Source organism: Neodiprion fabricii, chromosome 6, assembly GCF_021155785.1.
Source record: "Neodiprion fabricii isolate iyNeoFabr1 chromosome 6, iyNeoFabr1.1, whole genome shotgun sequence".
NCBI lineage: Eukaryota > Metazoa > Arthropoda > Insecta > Hymenoptera > Diprionidae > Neodiprion > Neodiprion fabricii.
The window spans coordinates 7,209,744-7,225,543 of NC_060244.1; positions in this window are offsets into that span (position 1 = coordinate 7,209,744).

The following is a 15,800-nucleotide window of genomic DNA, read 5'->3' on the forward strand; positions in this document are numbered from 1 at the left end:
GGATGACGGTGCTGCTTTAAGTATTCGACCCTGCAGGACGGCTCCCGGAATGACAGCCAAGGAATGACTCGGCGGATGCCGGGCGCCGATGCTATTCGGTGGCTGCCGCAGCTCCCGCGGGAAGAAACGGAAGACGAGGCGCGTGCCTGGAACGCCGGAAGCTCCACGCTGACCAGCTCAATCCGGCGAGCCAACTTCCTCCGCCGATCCACCTGCACCCGCCCACCGAGACCCGGAGCCGAAAGAGTCCGCTCCCCATTTTTACACGGCTTCCTGCACGCTCCGCGCCCACGCCGCGCGCACCGACTCCGAGAGGCGGCGTGTCTGCGTGCCGATCGACGAGCAACCGATCCTGTAACGCACCTGTGCAATTCTGTCATGCGTGAAACTCCGCCGCGTCCCGCGTGTCGTGCGCGTTGTTATATCGGTATGCATACGATATACGTACCTGCTGTGCGTGTGTCGCCGATCCGGTGCACGCGTGCGGTGCAACGCCCAGCGTGCTTATCCCCCTTCCCCCCCCCTTACCCCCCTTACCCCGTCAAACCGGAGTTACCTGAAGACGAGATCAATATCCGATTCACCTTGGGTTACCGGCACACACCGCCGCTCCTTCCCTCCTCCTCCTACTTCTCGTCTTCGTCTCACCGTTTCAGCTCTTGGTGGTCAGTTAAGAAAGTTACACGTATACGCGGTACGAACTACTGTACAAAAACGCGTGCGAACATTTCTACCCGTGAAATATGCCCGGATCTTTTCGCTGTAGTCAGACTTTTTGAAATTAGAAAAAGAGACGGTGCTTTTTACAGTGAATTATTGATCTGAGTTATTTGGTGCAGAGAATCATAAGCTGCACCTTCTATTAAACTTTATGATTGAACACTCCGAGGCTCGTTTTGCTCTTCGAGAAAATTCAACGGGTTTATTAATTATTTTATTCCCGACTCAACCGTAATGTTCACTTTTTTGACCTGAAGAGCGCAACGAAAGTGGAATATTATTCCCTTTTTACTTTTTTCCCTCGTCTGTGAGAAAAAGTAGGACTTTCCTCCCGCATTTGCGAAAAACATGATCTCGTGTTTCTGGCAAGTTAGAATCGGCAGGAAATGTGAGGTCATATTTCCCATAAATTAATTTTTCAGTTTATCTGGTTTTCTCTCTTTTCCATTTTCAACTACATCTCTCTGTAGTATTATAAGCCTTCAATAATCAATTGATTATCATGTAAATTGTTGTTGCGCTAATACAGAGTAAAAGCACAACAATTATTTGTATTAAATGTTCCATGAATTTTTTCAATTTTATTTTATTTTTAAAAAGTATATATATGTATATATTTGAGGGAGGAGTGGTGGGGGGTCTGCCCCCCTGTGGGGGCTTCGCCACCCGCGGCCCTGGATCCACTCCCACGCCCTGACTCCCGCCGACCTACATCCATGCACGTCTTGTCTGCGCTTTTTAGATTTTCTCTCCTTTTCTCTTCAAGTCAGTAATGCGGCCAGAGTTGCGTCGGAAATAAATTCCCGTATGTAACACAGGAATAAAAGTCGATTAGTACCTTGTTACATAACGTACTATCTGAGTGAAATTAATTTCCATAGAGAAGTCATATATGGATGCAGGCAAAATCTGCAGGACAAATGAAACCCGTCGACAGGATAGGTATATTAGAATATAAACATATGCGACTACACGGATACGTCTATACATATATTAAATATACATATATATGTTTGGTATAAAATAATCTCTAGCAAAAAAGACGAGGTGAATACCTACGTATATAAATATAAACGAACCGATAGATACGTCCTTACAGAGTGGATATATTAATAGCGACTAGAAGTTAATCAACACGTCAGCGAAAATGAGATAACTAATTACCTCGGCGTTACGTTGCTGCACAGCAATTACGGACGTTTTCCCTCTGTCGCTTAAAACTCCGAAAGTGCGCATGTGCGCCTATAATTAATATAATAAACATGTGCGGAATTTCGCCTGAGGAAATTGTCGTCGACTGTTAAGAGTCTACGTCGATAGATGAGGCTGTCCCGAGTCAGCTCCTCTCCTCTCCTCTCGCGAGTAAATCGTGGTCTGCGCGGATGCTGCAGCAGCATTGGAAATTGAATGATGCGATTCAAGGCCGCCGATGAATAAACGCGGCGAGGGGGGTCCATCCATCCGTCCACCACTTTCATCTCCTACTCTCCGGAATTTTGATGCCTAATTATCAGAAGCCGGTCGTCGTCAGTTCAAGAATCACAATATTTACGATATTTTTGTGCAAATGACCATTTTTGGAAAGAACCTAACCGCGTCCCCGTTTGGGCCAAACCGGCTCCAACGAGGCTTGTAACGGTTAACGATTTCCAATCAATCTCGCATAACGAACGAACTCTAAGCCGTTTCCCGCGGCATCATGAAATCGAGGTTATCTGCGACGCGTGTACAAGCCAACGAAAGGGTTGCGGGGGACCGAAAGGGGCTGCAGCCGAGTGCAAGAGGCTGCGATCGAAGACGAAGGCGGACACCGGGAGGCTGCGCGCCACACCCCGATGCAGCTAAGCACTCCATTGATTATTGTCGGTTCCACTTGTGCCGTGCCGGCCAAACCGCCCTTGGAAAGCCTTGCAGCTGCACCCTGGAGTGACACAGTTTTTAAACATCATTGAGAGGTGAACGATGCCAGGCGTCGTTGCTGGTTGAAACGACGAGTCTAACTGTCATTCTTGGACGTGGAATTGCGCGTTATAAGGTTTAACGCGAGTAAGTCTTGTTTCGGTAGTCGAAGGTGGAAAGAGGGATAAACGAGTCAGAATTACCACTGAAAAGAGTCCTCGGGGCGAGTTTATCTTCCAGCCACGAACAGAATTATCAAGGGAAAGTAATTCCACCTCTCGGCATGCGCACGCATATACATATATGTGATCCGTGATCCATCCTGCGGGATAAATGCCTTATAAGCGTGATTTGATGCCGCGTTGCGGCGAACCTCGAGGAAACTACCCACACGCGTTGTTCTCGCAAGTTATAATGCCATCGGCCTCCGGGGCTCGCGCATACAGGTTGATGCATCCGTGCTTAAAGAACTGCCATTATTACGACGAAAGGACGTCGGCGGGGACCCGAGGGGAGGACCGCCGGTGCATGCTGGGGCTCTGAAAATTACAAGCTATACGTTGTTCGAAACCGGCCATCTAAGATAATACCCACTCACCCTCGAGCCATAATGAATATGTAAGACAGATTGTAGGCTAAGAGAGAGCCACCGAAGCTACCGCTGCGCGATACGGATGCTGCTGCCATGCGCAGGATATGGACCCGCCGACGGATCTCTCTCGTTTGGTGAACCGTCCGGATTGCATTCTTACCTCCCCTTGCCACCCCCCTGCCCACCCTTTCCGCGTCCTCCACCCTCGATTCATCGTACCAGTTGCGCGTATTAATTGACCGAGCTGGATGCGAGGAAGCGGAAGGAAGGAATCCGACAGGTTTCAAGATATCACTGGCAAATATTCATCCCGTCGTCGTTGACTCGAGTCAACAAATATTTCCGCCTTACGACGGTTATACAACGATTATTGTATAATATCTCTCTTAGCCGGGAACGGACGCATGGTGGCGTCAAAAGGTTCCGGGGTTATCCGTCTCTTGTTGTAGGGCGGGTGGCTGGACCTTGGGTAGGAAAAATGGTCCCGGTGACGTATAACCTGCGCCATAAGATAATGGCCGATGATAAATGAGCGTCCAGGCGTGTCGAGGAAAGTGTCTCCTTGGCTGGCGCGGGTATTATAATACGTTGGCAGTCCGGAGGGCGCGGGTTATGGGCGTAAATAAATCTCGCCGTCTAGCGCAAGCGGCGCGCAGTGCCACGAGCTGCACAATCATCGGCCGCGACTACCGCGAGAGTCAGCGAACCGGCTAATTGGTAGAGAAAGTTCATCCCGCAGAGCGTGCGGGCTGCTTTAAACGGGGACCATTTTTGCAACTCTCCGGATTCCCGGGTATTGTAGCGAGGTGCACCTATCCGTGCTATCGGCAGCGTTCGTCGCGGTCTTTAATAAGCGGGTTAATTGCCCCCGCTAATTAACGCGATTAAATTAATTAATACGTAATTCAATATTTAACGCGCTGCGCCGTAACGCGGCTTACAGGGCGTCTGTAAACTGGGTGAGAAAACGAAAAACAAAACGAAGTGAAAAAAAAAGGGACACGCTCGGCACCGGCATCGGCAGCAGGTGACAAAGTCGAGTCTTTAGCCGTCCGCTGACTGAGTCTAAATTTGGGACCTTGGGAGGGAGCGAGAAGGCGAACGTGGCGAGAAGAATGAAGAGGCGACAAGAACCGGCGGTGGAGTAAGAAGACGAAGAAGATGAAGAAGAAGAAGAAGAAGAAGAAGAAGAAGAAGAGGAAGGCAGCAGGAATGTCGTCGGACCAGCGCCGCAGGGCAGCCGGAGCTCGGCTCTTCGCCTGCACGGCGATACTCCTGCATCGCCGGCAACAACACTTCGGACCCTCTCTCCTCTCCTCCTGCACGCATCGTGCGACCGTGGTTATTTTCCGGGGCCTCCTCACTTGTCACACACCCGACTCCCCTCCCGAATATCCACCGCCTAGCTTCGGACCGCATCGCCGTCCTCCGGGAGAACGACGCCCGGACCTCCGAGCCTGGAGAGAGTCATCGCCCGTGTCCTTCCTTCGCCCCTGTACTCACGGATCTCACGAATTATTCCGTCCTCGTCGCTGTCGTTCACCGGACACCCCGAATTTGCCTGCCCGAATCGCCTCCTTGGGGCACGTTGCAAGTCATAATTTGGACCATCGTAATGTACGTATCTACTCACGTGTACCTCGGCTGCAGTTGCTGAAGGATTATGTGCGGTATGCTTTTTACCCTTGGAAGACGGTGATTGTCTCGCTCGAAATTAAGAATCGTCGTTTTTTGCTGGGCCAATTTTTGCAGGGAAATACGGCCCTTCAATGTCTCGTCAAACTATTAGCCATTAAAATGCGATCAAGCTGCACACTGCGGAGAAAAAGACTCTGCGAGACCGAATGCGGGCTGCTTTTTATGCCAGTGAGATGAATAATTTCGTCACTGCGCAGCTACGAGTATGCGTTGATGCACAACGGATATCGACAGATTAATACTGGATTACATTTGTTTTTCATTCGGATTGCTTAGGTCTTGAACGTGTACGTGTAATCCTGTAAAAATATAATATAAGGAGTAGGTTGGCGAACGGCTTGCAATACGGGGCATTTATGAGGTATCTCAAAAGATAAGGTCTCAAGCTTAGGTCAGTGAAAAGAATGGGTCCGATACTTCTTTAATACGACACTAGCAATTTGAGGAACCATAGTTGTAAGTTTTTTGATGGACCTGAAAGTGACGCGTGCACGGACAGTTGACGATGTGTAGCGGAAACCGATTCCAAGAGAAGGGAGAAAGCTGCTTACCCTTTGAACGTGGCAAAGAGGCGTCTTCCCTTCAGTTAATCATAATCGGCCGGACTAGCTACACGCATTTTTAAATCATTATCGAATTTTCACGACTCAGAACTTGAAATCATTCAATATAACGAACTGTAACACAGCATTGTAACACACCAGACTTGGTCACATTTGTTTAGTTTGAACTTTCAATTTATTGCCGAAGTATATCGTTAACCCTTTAATTACGAGCTTACTTTCAAAATAAATACTTCAAACAAGTAATATATGTATCCTTAGAATTGTGAAATACAAATTCTAAAAGTCTCAGCAGCCACAAACTTTATGGCGGTAACATACATAAACAACTGATGATCAATATTTCATTCACCACTCGTGACAGCAATTCAGATGTTGGTTTTACCGAACCTTTTTCTCTATACATTAAACACCGTTGTGTTACGAGAAAGATTTTTCTGTACAAACATAATATCGCGATATCTAGATCAGACTTGGAATATGAAAGTTTTTCGATGGCTTTTCGACTGTGGCAATGAAAATTAAAATACCACAAGACGACTCGGAATTCTTAAAAAGACATCGTAGATAATTATCACGGCCGTATGCGATTAGTTACTACACATGGAATCGGAACGGAGGCACAAGTATTAGGGGTCGCATACCGTGATATAATAAAGGTTCGTAATTGCTTTGATCGTTAAAATTGGATATTCGATATAGCGGGGTGAAAATATCTAAGACATATGCAAGGAGTGATTCGTCGACGTGGCTTTGATTGGATGCCATAACAATTTTATTTTATTACTTTAATCGCAGACGAGATCTCGAACATGGAATGACACTTCTTGAGATCAAAGTCATCCACTAATCACTCAACTCCTACGCCGTTTTGCTGTCGCAATAAGAAACGGGCTGCTACAAATTCGAGACATCCCCAATCTCTGACACTGTTTCACTCCTCGTGATTTATTTGTATTTGAAAAAGATGCATTTTCAGAAAAATCTTGAAGATTCTCGGGCATATATGAAGTCGACCGTCCAAGCTACTTAAATAAATCCCAGATGTCAAGGTACACACTAAAAGTGTGTCAGAATAGGAAGAAGTACTTGTGTGGACTTTGGCTTGCTGTTCAAACGCTTGGCTCAAGGAGATGGAAACTTTCATTACGTCCGCAGGGCATCCCGAGAATTCGTGGGGCACGAGTGCAGGGTCCGCATCACCCCCGAAGAATCCCGCACCTTCCGGTTAGTTATTGCCCTGTTATTTCTACCTTCTCGTTTTGTTCGTTGGGTAATTCTTTTTCATTCGGATCGAGGAACACCCGCACCGAATATCGGCGACATAGGGGAAGAGTCGCTTGTTTCCATCGACGAAGACGCGTATCGCACGGCGCAATTTCAACCTGTAATTATTCTTTTTTTCTTTCTTCCTTCGATAGGCTCCCCGTCGCGGTGTTGCCTCGGGACTTTTGCCATGAGTGCGCGTGTGTATTATACACGCGTGAGGCCGACGGGCGTTTGATGTTTGATAATTTATTAATTCAGGTGAAAGGCGGTTGTATGTGGGTGCGCGGGTTACTTTAACACGGACCTTCGAACGCTGCTGCTCCGAGGAAAAACGCTCGAGGAAAGATTACGGGTCACGGTGTCAGTCCAGTTTCGAGAAACAAAGAGTTGACTTGACCCCGAATTAACCGTAAAATCATCCAGAACGCGGACCGTGGCGCAGAAATTATCGCGGTATGTATCTCTCCTGCCCCTCACGGTTGTCAGTCAGACTCGGAGATACAGGCGTATCCACCTGTAACACGAACGCACTGCGGACGGGAACGCAGATGTTTTATTCGAGCATACCTGTACGAGAACACTGTGCAATGTATAATGATCGAGTCGGGAGATCCGAGAGGTTGAAATTTCCGTCAAAAGATGTACAACGTACCCATACTTGTATACCAATAATAATTACACGCCACGTCGTTACCGTTGATCCTGGCAGTCCAACTCGACTCCGGTGCGCCAGGGGAAACGCTTGTAACGTCGAGCGAACGAACGATCGATTCAACAATGTGCCGTTCCGAGGTTACGAGTGAATGCAAACGGCGCGGAACAAACCGCGGTAAAAGACACCGATCGCACGAATGGGGCGAGGTGCGCAACTTGGTCCGAACGCGGCAACTGTACGGAACACCTTGATGTCTGATTGAGGGATGAATGAGCATCGCCGATCGGCGGCTAACCTCGATTATTTGATAGGGCAAACGGGGCAGCCCGTCGTGCCGGCGTATCGCTTCGAAGACCTTAAAACACAGATACATCATCCTGGACGTCTTTGTTGCGGGGCCCCGCATCAAAGTTAACGAGGTGCCATTCGCTGCCTCGTAGTCGATTTGTATTACGTTGGTATACCCGAGGCTCGTCCCGGACGGAACTCTCATGATGGCTACTCTCGCAGGCACGACACCCATGCTTTGCCTGTGCACCTGACCGCCTGCCGACGCGACCTTGACGCGGTGTTCCGATTTCATCGTCTTATCTTCTGCCTTTGAAACCTCCTTTGCTCCCACCGTATACTCGAGGAATCGCGAAGTCGACTATACTTAGGAGAAGATAGTGGAGATTATTTTCAAAACTGGTATTCACCACTTATCGTTTACGTCACGTGCAATTGAAAATGGTCATTGAAGAGGTCCCGCGGGTCGTCTGGGGAAACGATTCCATGAAACCGCTTTGGAGATGACTTTTTAGTTAAAGGTATGCATGCACGAAGTTACGGAGACCTCGCTTATGGCGACCAGTGTAACCTCTTGAAAGCTTTCCTGATCGCTTATCGTGGTACGAAGTGTTCCATCGATTGCTTTTTCCTCCCCGATTCAATCGACTACCTCGCAGTATAGCGCCGATGTTAAGAAGCCTTAAGTTCTGATGATTTTGTCAGAAAATACGTTGAGAAGAAGAGAAAAGGGGTGCTTGAGAACTGACTGGGCCTTCGAGGTGGTTGCAAGTACGAAGACGAGGCGGAGTGCCGGAGCGAAGCCAAGGTTGGAAGGCAGGCTGCAGGGTAGGAACAAGGTTGGTACGTACGTACGAACGGACGGCGGAGGACGCAGCAATCTAACCGCGTTGATTAGAGTTGTATGTAGAATCGAGAACCGGATTCCAAGAACCTGTTTCCACGTTCACGTAAGATCCCCAGAGTAATCGACTGACGGATCGGCGACCGTACGAGTCAGCGACCCCGGGGCTGGCCGAGCTGCGGCCATGCGCCAGGCCGCGGCGATACAGATGCGTATGGTGTGTCTTTCTTGTCCTACACACATTCGAACGCTCGAGCCCTCGAGCTAGTCCCTGGCTGCCTCCTCCCGGTCTCGCATTTACCTGCAGCAGCGTGGAACACGTACCGCGCCGCGTTTGTTGCACGCGGTTCGCATCGACCGCGTCGCTGCGGCGGCTTCCATACGCCCCTAAACGATCGGCCGACCATAGGTAGGTAGGTAGGTGGGTACAACTGATAGATTTTCATTACTCCGAGTCCACCTCGAAGAAGCGATAACCCGCGGCCTCGGTCTAACGGCACATTCACCGGCTCCGAGTATCGGGAAAAACGCGCCCGTTTAATAACCGCCATAATGTATAATAATGGCTGGACTCGCGTCGGACAAGACGCGCCGGATATTGTCCGGAGACTCAAGCCCCCCCCCCCCCCCCCCCCCCCATGCAATTAAGAAGCGGTCGTATTATCCGCGGAAATTAATTGTCCGTTCTCCGGGAGATTTCCGTGCCACAGCCGCTCCGCGTCGGGCTTCTGGAATTATACAGAGACCACTAACCGCGAGATAGGGATCGGGAATGAGCCGCCGATATATTCCTGCTAATTACTCGTTTCATTACCCCGATCAATTTTCGAGCCGGAGAACCAGAAATAGAAACCAAGCGCAACGTGCTCCGGTGGCCAGCCGACCGGACTCTTCGGTCCTCCGATGCAGGACTCGACTCGACTCGGAACGACGACCACTTTTGTACGACCTCGTGTAGCCACTTTGAGAAGGACCCCGCTGCTGTTGCTGTTGCTGTTGCTGCTGCCGCTGCTGCCGCTGCTCGCCGCGGTTCCGACGTTCGGCCGTTCGTCCGGCTTCTAACGTATTCAAGGCGCAAACCATTGTCGCCTCTATGAATGGACGTTTTCACTTAAAGTGGTACACGGTGAACAAAGAGGTCCTCGCTTTAAGGTGGAAATCTCTCAGCCAGCATACGGCCGTCGGCCGGGACGCCTCGGTGTAAGGCGAACCACACACGCCTCGGATGATCCACCCGTGTATCTACACGTTGCTCGCACACGTCCGTGAAAGCGCGTCTCTGACGCGACAGTATGCACGACGGCCTGATCCGCTATTCAGGGGGTGGCTCATGCTCGATATGCCAACTGGGTCATGGCCTCAGGGCAGTGACGACGTCGAGTGTCAAGGATACCCCGAAGACTAGGGCGTAGACCAGAGGGTGGAAGCTCGGGACTTGTGTCAGTGAGATGGCCAATTGGTAAGAGCAGGTTTATTGACCAAGGTGAAGTATCAAGATGGAATTGCGCTTCGAGTGCGACTTATGGTTCAAAGATTCGGCGTGTTGACTGATCAGGAAACAAACGATGCAGCCGCGTCATTCCAACGAGAGGATCAGTCAAGTGATCGCGGGAGAAGAAACTTGTTTTGGATTCCGTAGCTGCTGGTTTCCTGAAATGAAACGGCGCATATTTGAACAAGCGCGTGTATGATAAATCCCGATGACTACGTACCGTCGTTTCCAGGGAGAGGATCGCTTCCAAACTCGGCAAATCGCGTCATTTCCTCATTGCAAAACGATGAGCTGGCCTCCTCGTATCGTCCAATGATCGAGTCGATCCTGCAACATGTTAAACGTGCCGGTCAACGGGTAAATTGGCTACAATATACGCGAGAGCCTTAGCGAACAACAGGAGAGCTTCGTCACTCTCATTTTTATGCCAACGTCTCGCCCCGGGGATGAGCGACTATAAAGGCGACAGGAACAAGCGATCGCATGCGAACCCGGCATGCATCTCACGACTCTTCGCATGGCTTATCGAGGCTCCACGTGGAGCATTGTAGCTGCTGCATAATATTAACATTAGTGGTGATTAGTGGGCTGCCGAGCGAAGACCCCGTTCCTGGACACTGGTTTGCCTGTTCGACCGTTCCCCAGCTCACACGCGAGCGTCTCGATCGCGACCTTCAGTTAATGAGATTCTCAGTTTGAAAGCCGGGATACACACGTATCCAGGATGATGGTGGCGCGGATGGCATCAATCGGGGACCCGTCAACGCGACTGATTCTTCACCAAATCATTCGCCGAATTCCCGATGTGTCCGTAATTGGGTCCGGTCGCCGCCTCGCCTCGCCACGCCACGTGAATATCGGACTGCACGCACGGTGTCGTGATCAGGCACCAGGTTCGAGGTGCGGAATGATCGTTAGCGTGGCGTGCGAGTGCGTAGTGAGTTTGGCGGTGCTGCTGAACATAACTGTCTGGTAGTATGTGAAATTAGGGATAATTTATTCACAATCAAGAGGCGCGCGCATCTTTCATACGATCGGGGTACGGGGTGCGGAGTTTAGGCGAGTGTGGGCAGGATGCGTAAATCACTGGAACACTGAAGACTGTAATCAGTATATAAGGTATTAACGGTTTCGCGCATGCACGTCGCGAGGCGTCGATCGATTTTTGACGACGATCGAATTGGAGACAACGAGCGAACGAAACGCGACTGACGACAAAACCGGGATACTTTAATCGTTCTTTGGAACCGTTTTTCAACGACGTCGCTTTCAAAGCGTCGTGATAAGCTGTTTGAAATTCCGAAACAAACGCGCCTGCTGATTTACACACACGCGTGTTTGCTCGGGCGTGTGAACGATAGATCGCGGGTATGCAAATTGGTGAATAACTTATCCCATACCCATATACGTGAAATTTAATCCGTTGCAGTGGCAGTTGTGTTTGATGGAGAAAGCGAGGTCGCGCAAGGACACCGAGAAGTCTTGGCGGGTGGAATAGATTCGTTTAACCCGTGCACACTGGGCTGAGAATTTTGAACCGTCTCGCGTACGTGTCCACAATTAGCCACACCTGTGGGTCCTCCTTTGGTACCGTGGTGCGGGAGCCCGTGCCGAGGTAAAAGTGCGTTTATTTACCTCCGGCTCGAGACCAGCGTGTCATTAACCAGCGGGTGTCGGGTTACGGATAGTTCTCGAAACCAAGTAAAACCTACGGAAACCAGCCCGCGCCAGGGAGCTGGAGCGAAAGAAACTCGGCTTTCACGCCGCGGTGTGTAACGTCGCTTCGATGTGTTGCGTGGCGTCGAGATGCTGCGGGCGTGTGCACGATATTCTCTTGTGTGGATACCTGGCAAGTCTTCGGGGGCCAGTCAACCGGCGAACGAGACAACAAGACAACGAGACCCGCGGCCACGGACTTATATTTATGCCCCTCAGGCCCAGTTACCCCCGTGGCGGTCAACTAAATCACACCACGCGGATTTTATATTAAAACAAATATAATTAATTCAGATACCGAACCCGCCGCGGGTGGTCTCGTACACCATAAATGCAGACCCCTCTTCTGCAACGGAGAACCTGCGTGACGGTATTAAAGGGGGGCTTTTACGGATCAGGATTCATTTCTTAGACTGCAGTTTTATCACCGCGAACATCGGCGCGCTGCACTCTGACTTCGACAAATGAGGAAATATGCAGGGAATATCGATTCATTGATAACAATGATAATTCAAATCACCGATCCACCGATCATTGGCCATGAGCACTTATAAAAAAGAAAAAACATTTGCGCCAGCATGGCGACATCTCCCCAAAGTTCCTAATTGAAACGATGTTCTCACTTGAAGCTCAAAAAATCGCTTGCCAAAGTTGAAAATTTAGCGAATCATCAGGCCTCTTTCTGAAGAGCCGGTGATCTTTTTAAAAATTGAAATCAGACCAGGTTTTGACGCAGGAACGGACCTCGCGACAATCAAGTGATCTTGTCAAAAAATTTCGAGTTTTCGATTTCTGTAGCTTGCATCCTCGATTTTTTATTATCGGTAAACTGCAAATCATACAATCAAAAAGTCTGAACCGTCCATCGCGCGTGTCTAAATTTCATAAATTATATCTAAGAGTCTAAATTCTCGAAACAATCAACAGAACGTGACCGAACTTGTATTTTTCGGTTAGTCGGAGTAAACTCATGTAACTGGTCCACTTAATCATAAAGCTTAGTATGCTCATGTCTCGTGTCCGCACCTGTAATTCGCAATGTACGAACGTTATACCTGCCTGTCACTCTGCCGCATGTAAATAGGTATGTATATACTAGTATATGCTAAGAAAAAAAGTGTATATGTAGGTACAGCCTCAGTGCACGAGGGGAAAGTTGTTCCTAGCAGCCAGAGATAATGAAAGAAACAAGCATCACTTTACACAACTTCGCTCGTTTGTAAAGAGCCATTTGTTTGTTCAGGAGGATATGAGGAGAGGGAAATAAATGTAGGGAGAGAGAGAGAGTGAGAGAGTCGCAGCAGCACCTTAAGTGTGGGTAGGTTAACTGGCGTATAGTGTTGCAAGTCACAGTCATCTCCCGAGCTCGTTGGCAGTAGCCGAGATATATTAGGATGCTTTCATTTTGGATAACCGCCTCGAGTTCGTGAGTGTGTACGCTGCTTATAGTCGTTCTTCTTTCCCGCTAGTAGTTTTACGCCCCGCGCACTTCGCTTCCTTTCGAAAGTTTCGACATTTTCTAAATACTCCACCGAGTTCCTGGGTTTCCATGTAACGTGTATAAGACAAGACGTTCGGGCGGCTCGTTCGCACACAAACACAGAAACACTCGAAGCTCCCTGCAGCACAGCAGGTTGAAACACTCGTAGCTAAACGGCGCACGACGCCGACACTTGTACCAGCAGAACGTAGTAGTTTCCTTGAAAGTTGAAAATTTAACGAGCTGACGACTCGCCTCGACTCCTTTCTTCGGATGGAATCTACATCTTCAACGAACTTGGTAGGGTTTATCAGACCGTCGGTGCCACTGCCCGAGTATTGTAAGGTCTCGTCAATACGTGCCTTTAAACGAGACGAGAAATGGCGCACGATGCTGTGCGGATAATATACGCGGATTCACCGCTGCGTCACCGGACGCATAAAAACCTGGGGAGAGTTCGTACACCGATCCTGTGGTACAGCTATCGAGATCCACCGTGAGATGAAAGTACAACGAACGTTCCTTTATTACACGCTGACATTTCGGAGCCAATAAACAACCGTCGCAGTCAGCTGATACCGATTCTCTTACATGCGCACATGCGTGCTCCCTTATCTTTACACTCACAAGCGCATTGCTTCGCAGTGTTGTTACAAGACGGACGCGTCGCGTAGGCATCAGAGACCCAGGCACCGCCGTGCTTGACAAATCAACGTCGCTGCGTTATCCATAAAATATATATGTGCGTAAGGAGGAATTAGAGAAGCGGCCGAAGCTGGGCCGCGCGAGTGTAGCAGGTATACTCGTATACCAACCTATCTCGGTTTTTCTGGTAAGACATAAATTTCCACACGATGTATGCATCACGCTATATACCTTCAGCCTACCTACCGGCCCACCATCTCTATACCTGGTTAAGGAACTTCTAGCTGCTTCGCCTGGTTTCTCATAATGTGCATGTGGAGGCAGATACGCGGCGGCTCCACATGCAGCCCGGTACCATTACGCCGCTCGGTCAACACTATTTCTTTGATAACCAACTTTCTCTGCACTACCAATTAACGGGCAATAGAATAAATGAGAATTGAGAGGCAGAGCTACGGCGCATCGGAGCGCGGAGGACAAAACCGGCTCGTTTGCCGCAGAGGACGCGAGTCGATCCTCCAACACGGCCACCTCGGCCAGCGACGTGATCCTAATTCTGGCCATCAGTTTCACTTCCGGACCCGATCGCTCCTCGGCTCTCAAATGGAAAGCTCGATTAATTATTTCAGCCTAATTACGGGGGATGATCGAACGGTGAGTGACACACTCGTGCGACGTATCTTCAACAAAGTCGAACTACCAAACTACCGAACACCTGTGAGATCCTCGGAGCAATAAATATGTAAACACGGTTTGAGGAAGATCACTTTTTCCTCTTCTTTTTTACCGCGCAGCTCGTCTCTCGGTAAACCGAAGACGAACGGCAGCCCCATTACAGCATACAACCCATTAGTTTCGGAGGCGTCATTTGTGCCAATCATGGTCCCGCGTTATCCGGAGTTTACTCGGACGATTACCGTAACAAGGTAGGTAACCGTATAGAGCCATCGGTATAATATATATAAGTGCGTCGCGGAGCTGTGCGTGCTGAGTTGCAGAAACGACCCCTCGGCGCGATATCCTCGCGGGGGATGGTTGGGGTGCCATCCCAGCCGAAACTGGTACCTATCGGATTATGCAAAAGTCGGCGCGTACGTCGTGCGACAGCCCAATTTAACGGGGACCTTGGAGTTCAGGAATTAAACGCGTGGTCATGGGGAAAAAGACTACACGTATCGCATCATGATTCGGGGAACAAAAGCGTTCCGTTAACAAGATAGCCCACACTCGCTGTCTGCATCCCGTATAACACGAGTGCTTTTTTAGATCATTAGTTTTTCACAGCTGTCTAGGTGTGCTGTGCACCGCTCCTCGATGATCGTCTCTTGCCACGCGATTGTGAAGCTGTGTAATGGTCACTTAAACCAACGCGAGAATCTACGTACCTTCCATACCTGCATATCGAATCTCATTCGTAACTGCGAATTATAGTCGGGTAATATATACGCTATATACTATCGAATGACTCAATTATTATAACCATTACCAGTTACGGGTTCGCTGTTTAATAAAAATATGTGATTCTCTGTGCCGGTATGGCGCGTGTGTTGCCACGTACTTTGTGTAATGTTCATGTTTTTATTTATTTTTTTTCATTTCAAGACTCGTCGAACCATTAATGGAGTCGATTTAAATCCCATCACATTTTACATGTGTTCATGGAGATAAATTGTAGCGGTAACGGTAAAGTGACATTCGCAAGAAAAAAAAAAAATACAAAATTTCACCACCTTTCAGTAGTGTTCATTTAGTACAAATTTGAAACAGTATCGGTATACCATTCTAACTGTGTTAAAGAACACTGACAATAATGTAATCGACGTTACATCAAAGATTGATCTTTCAGTATACCGCAGTGGAAAATATACGATCGCAATTAATTCAATGACGAGTAAAAACATTTGCGGAAGGACTGCTCTAAGGACCGTAAATGGTGATT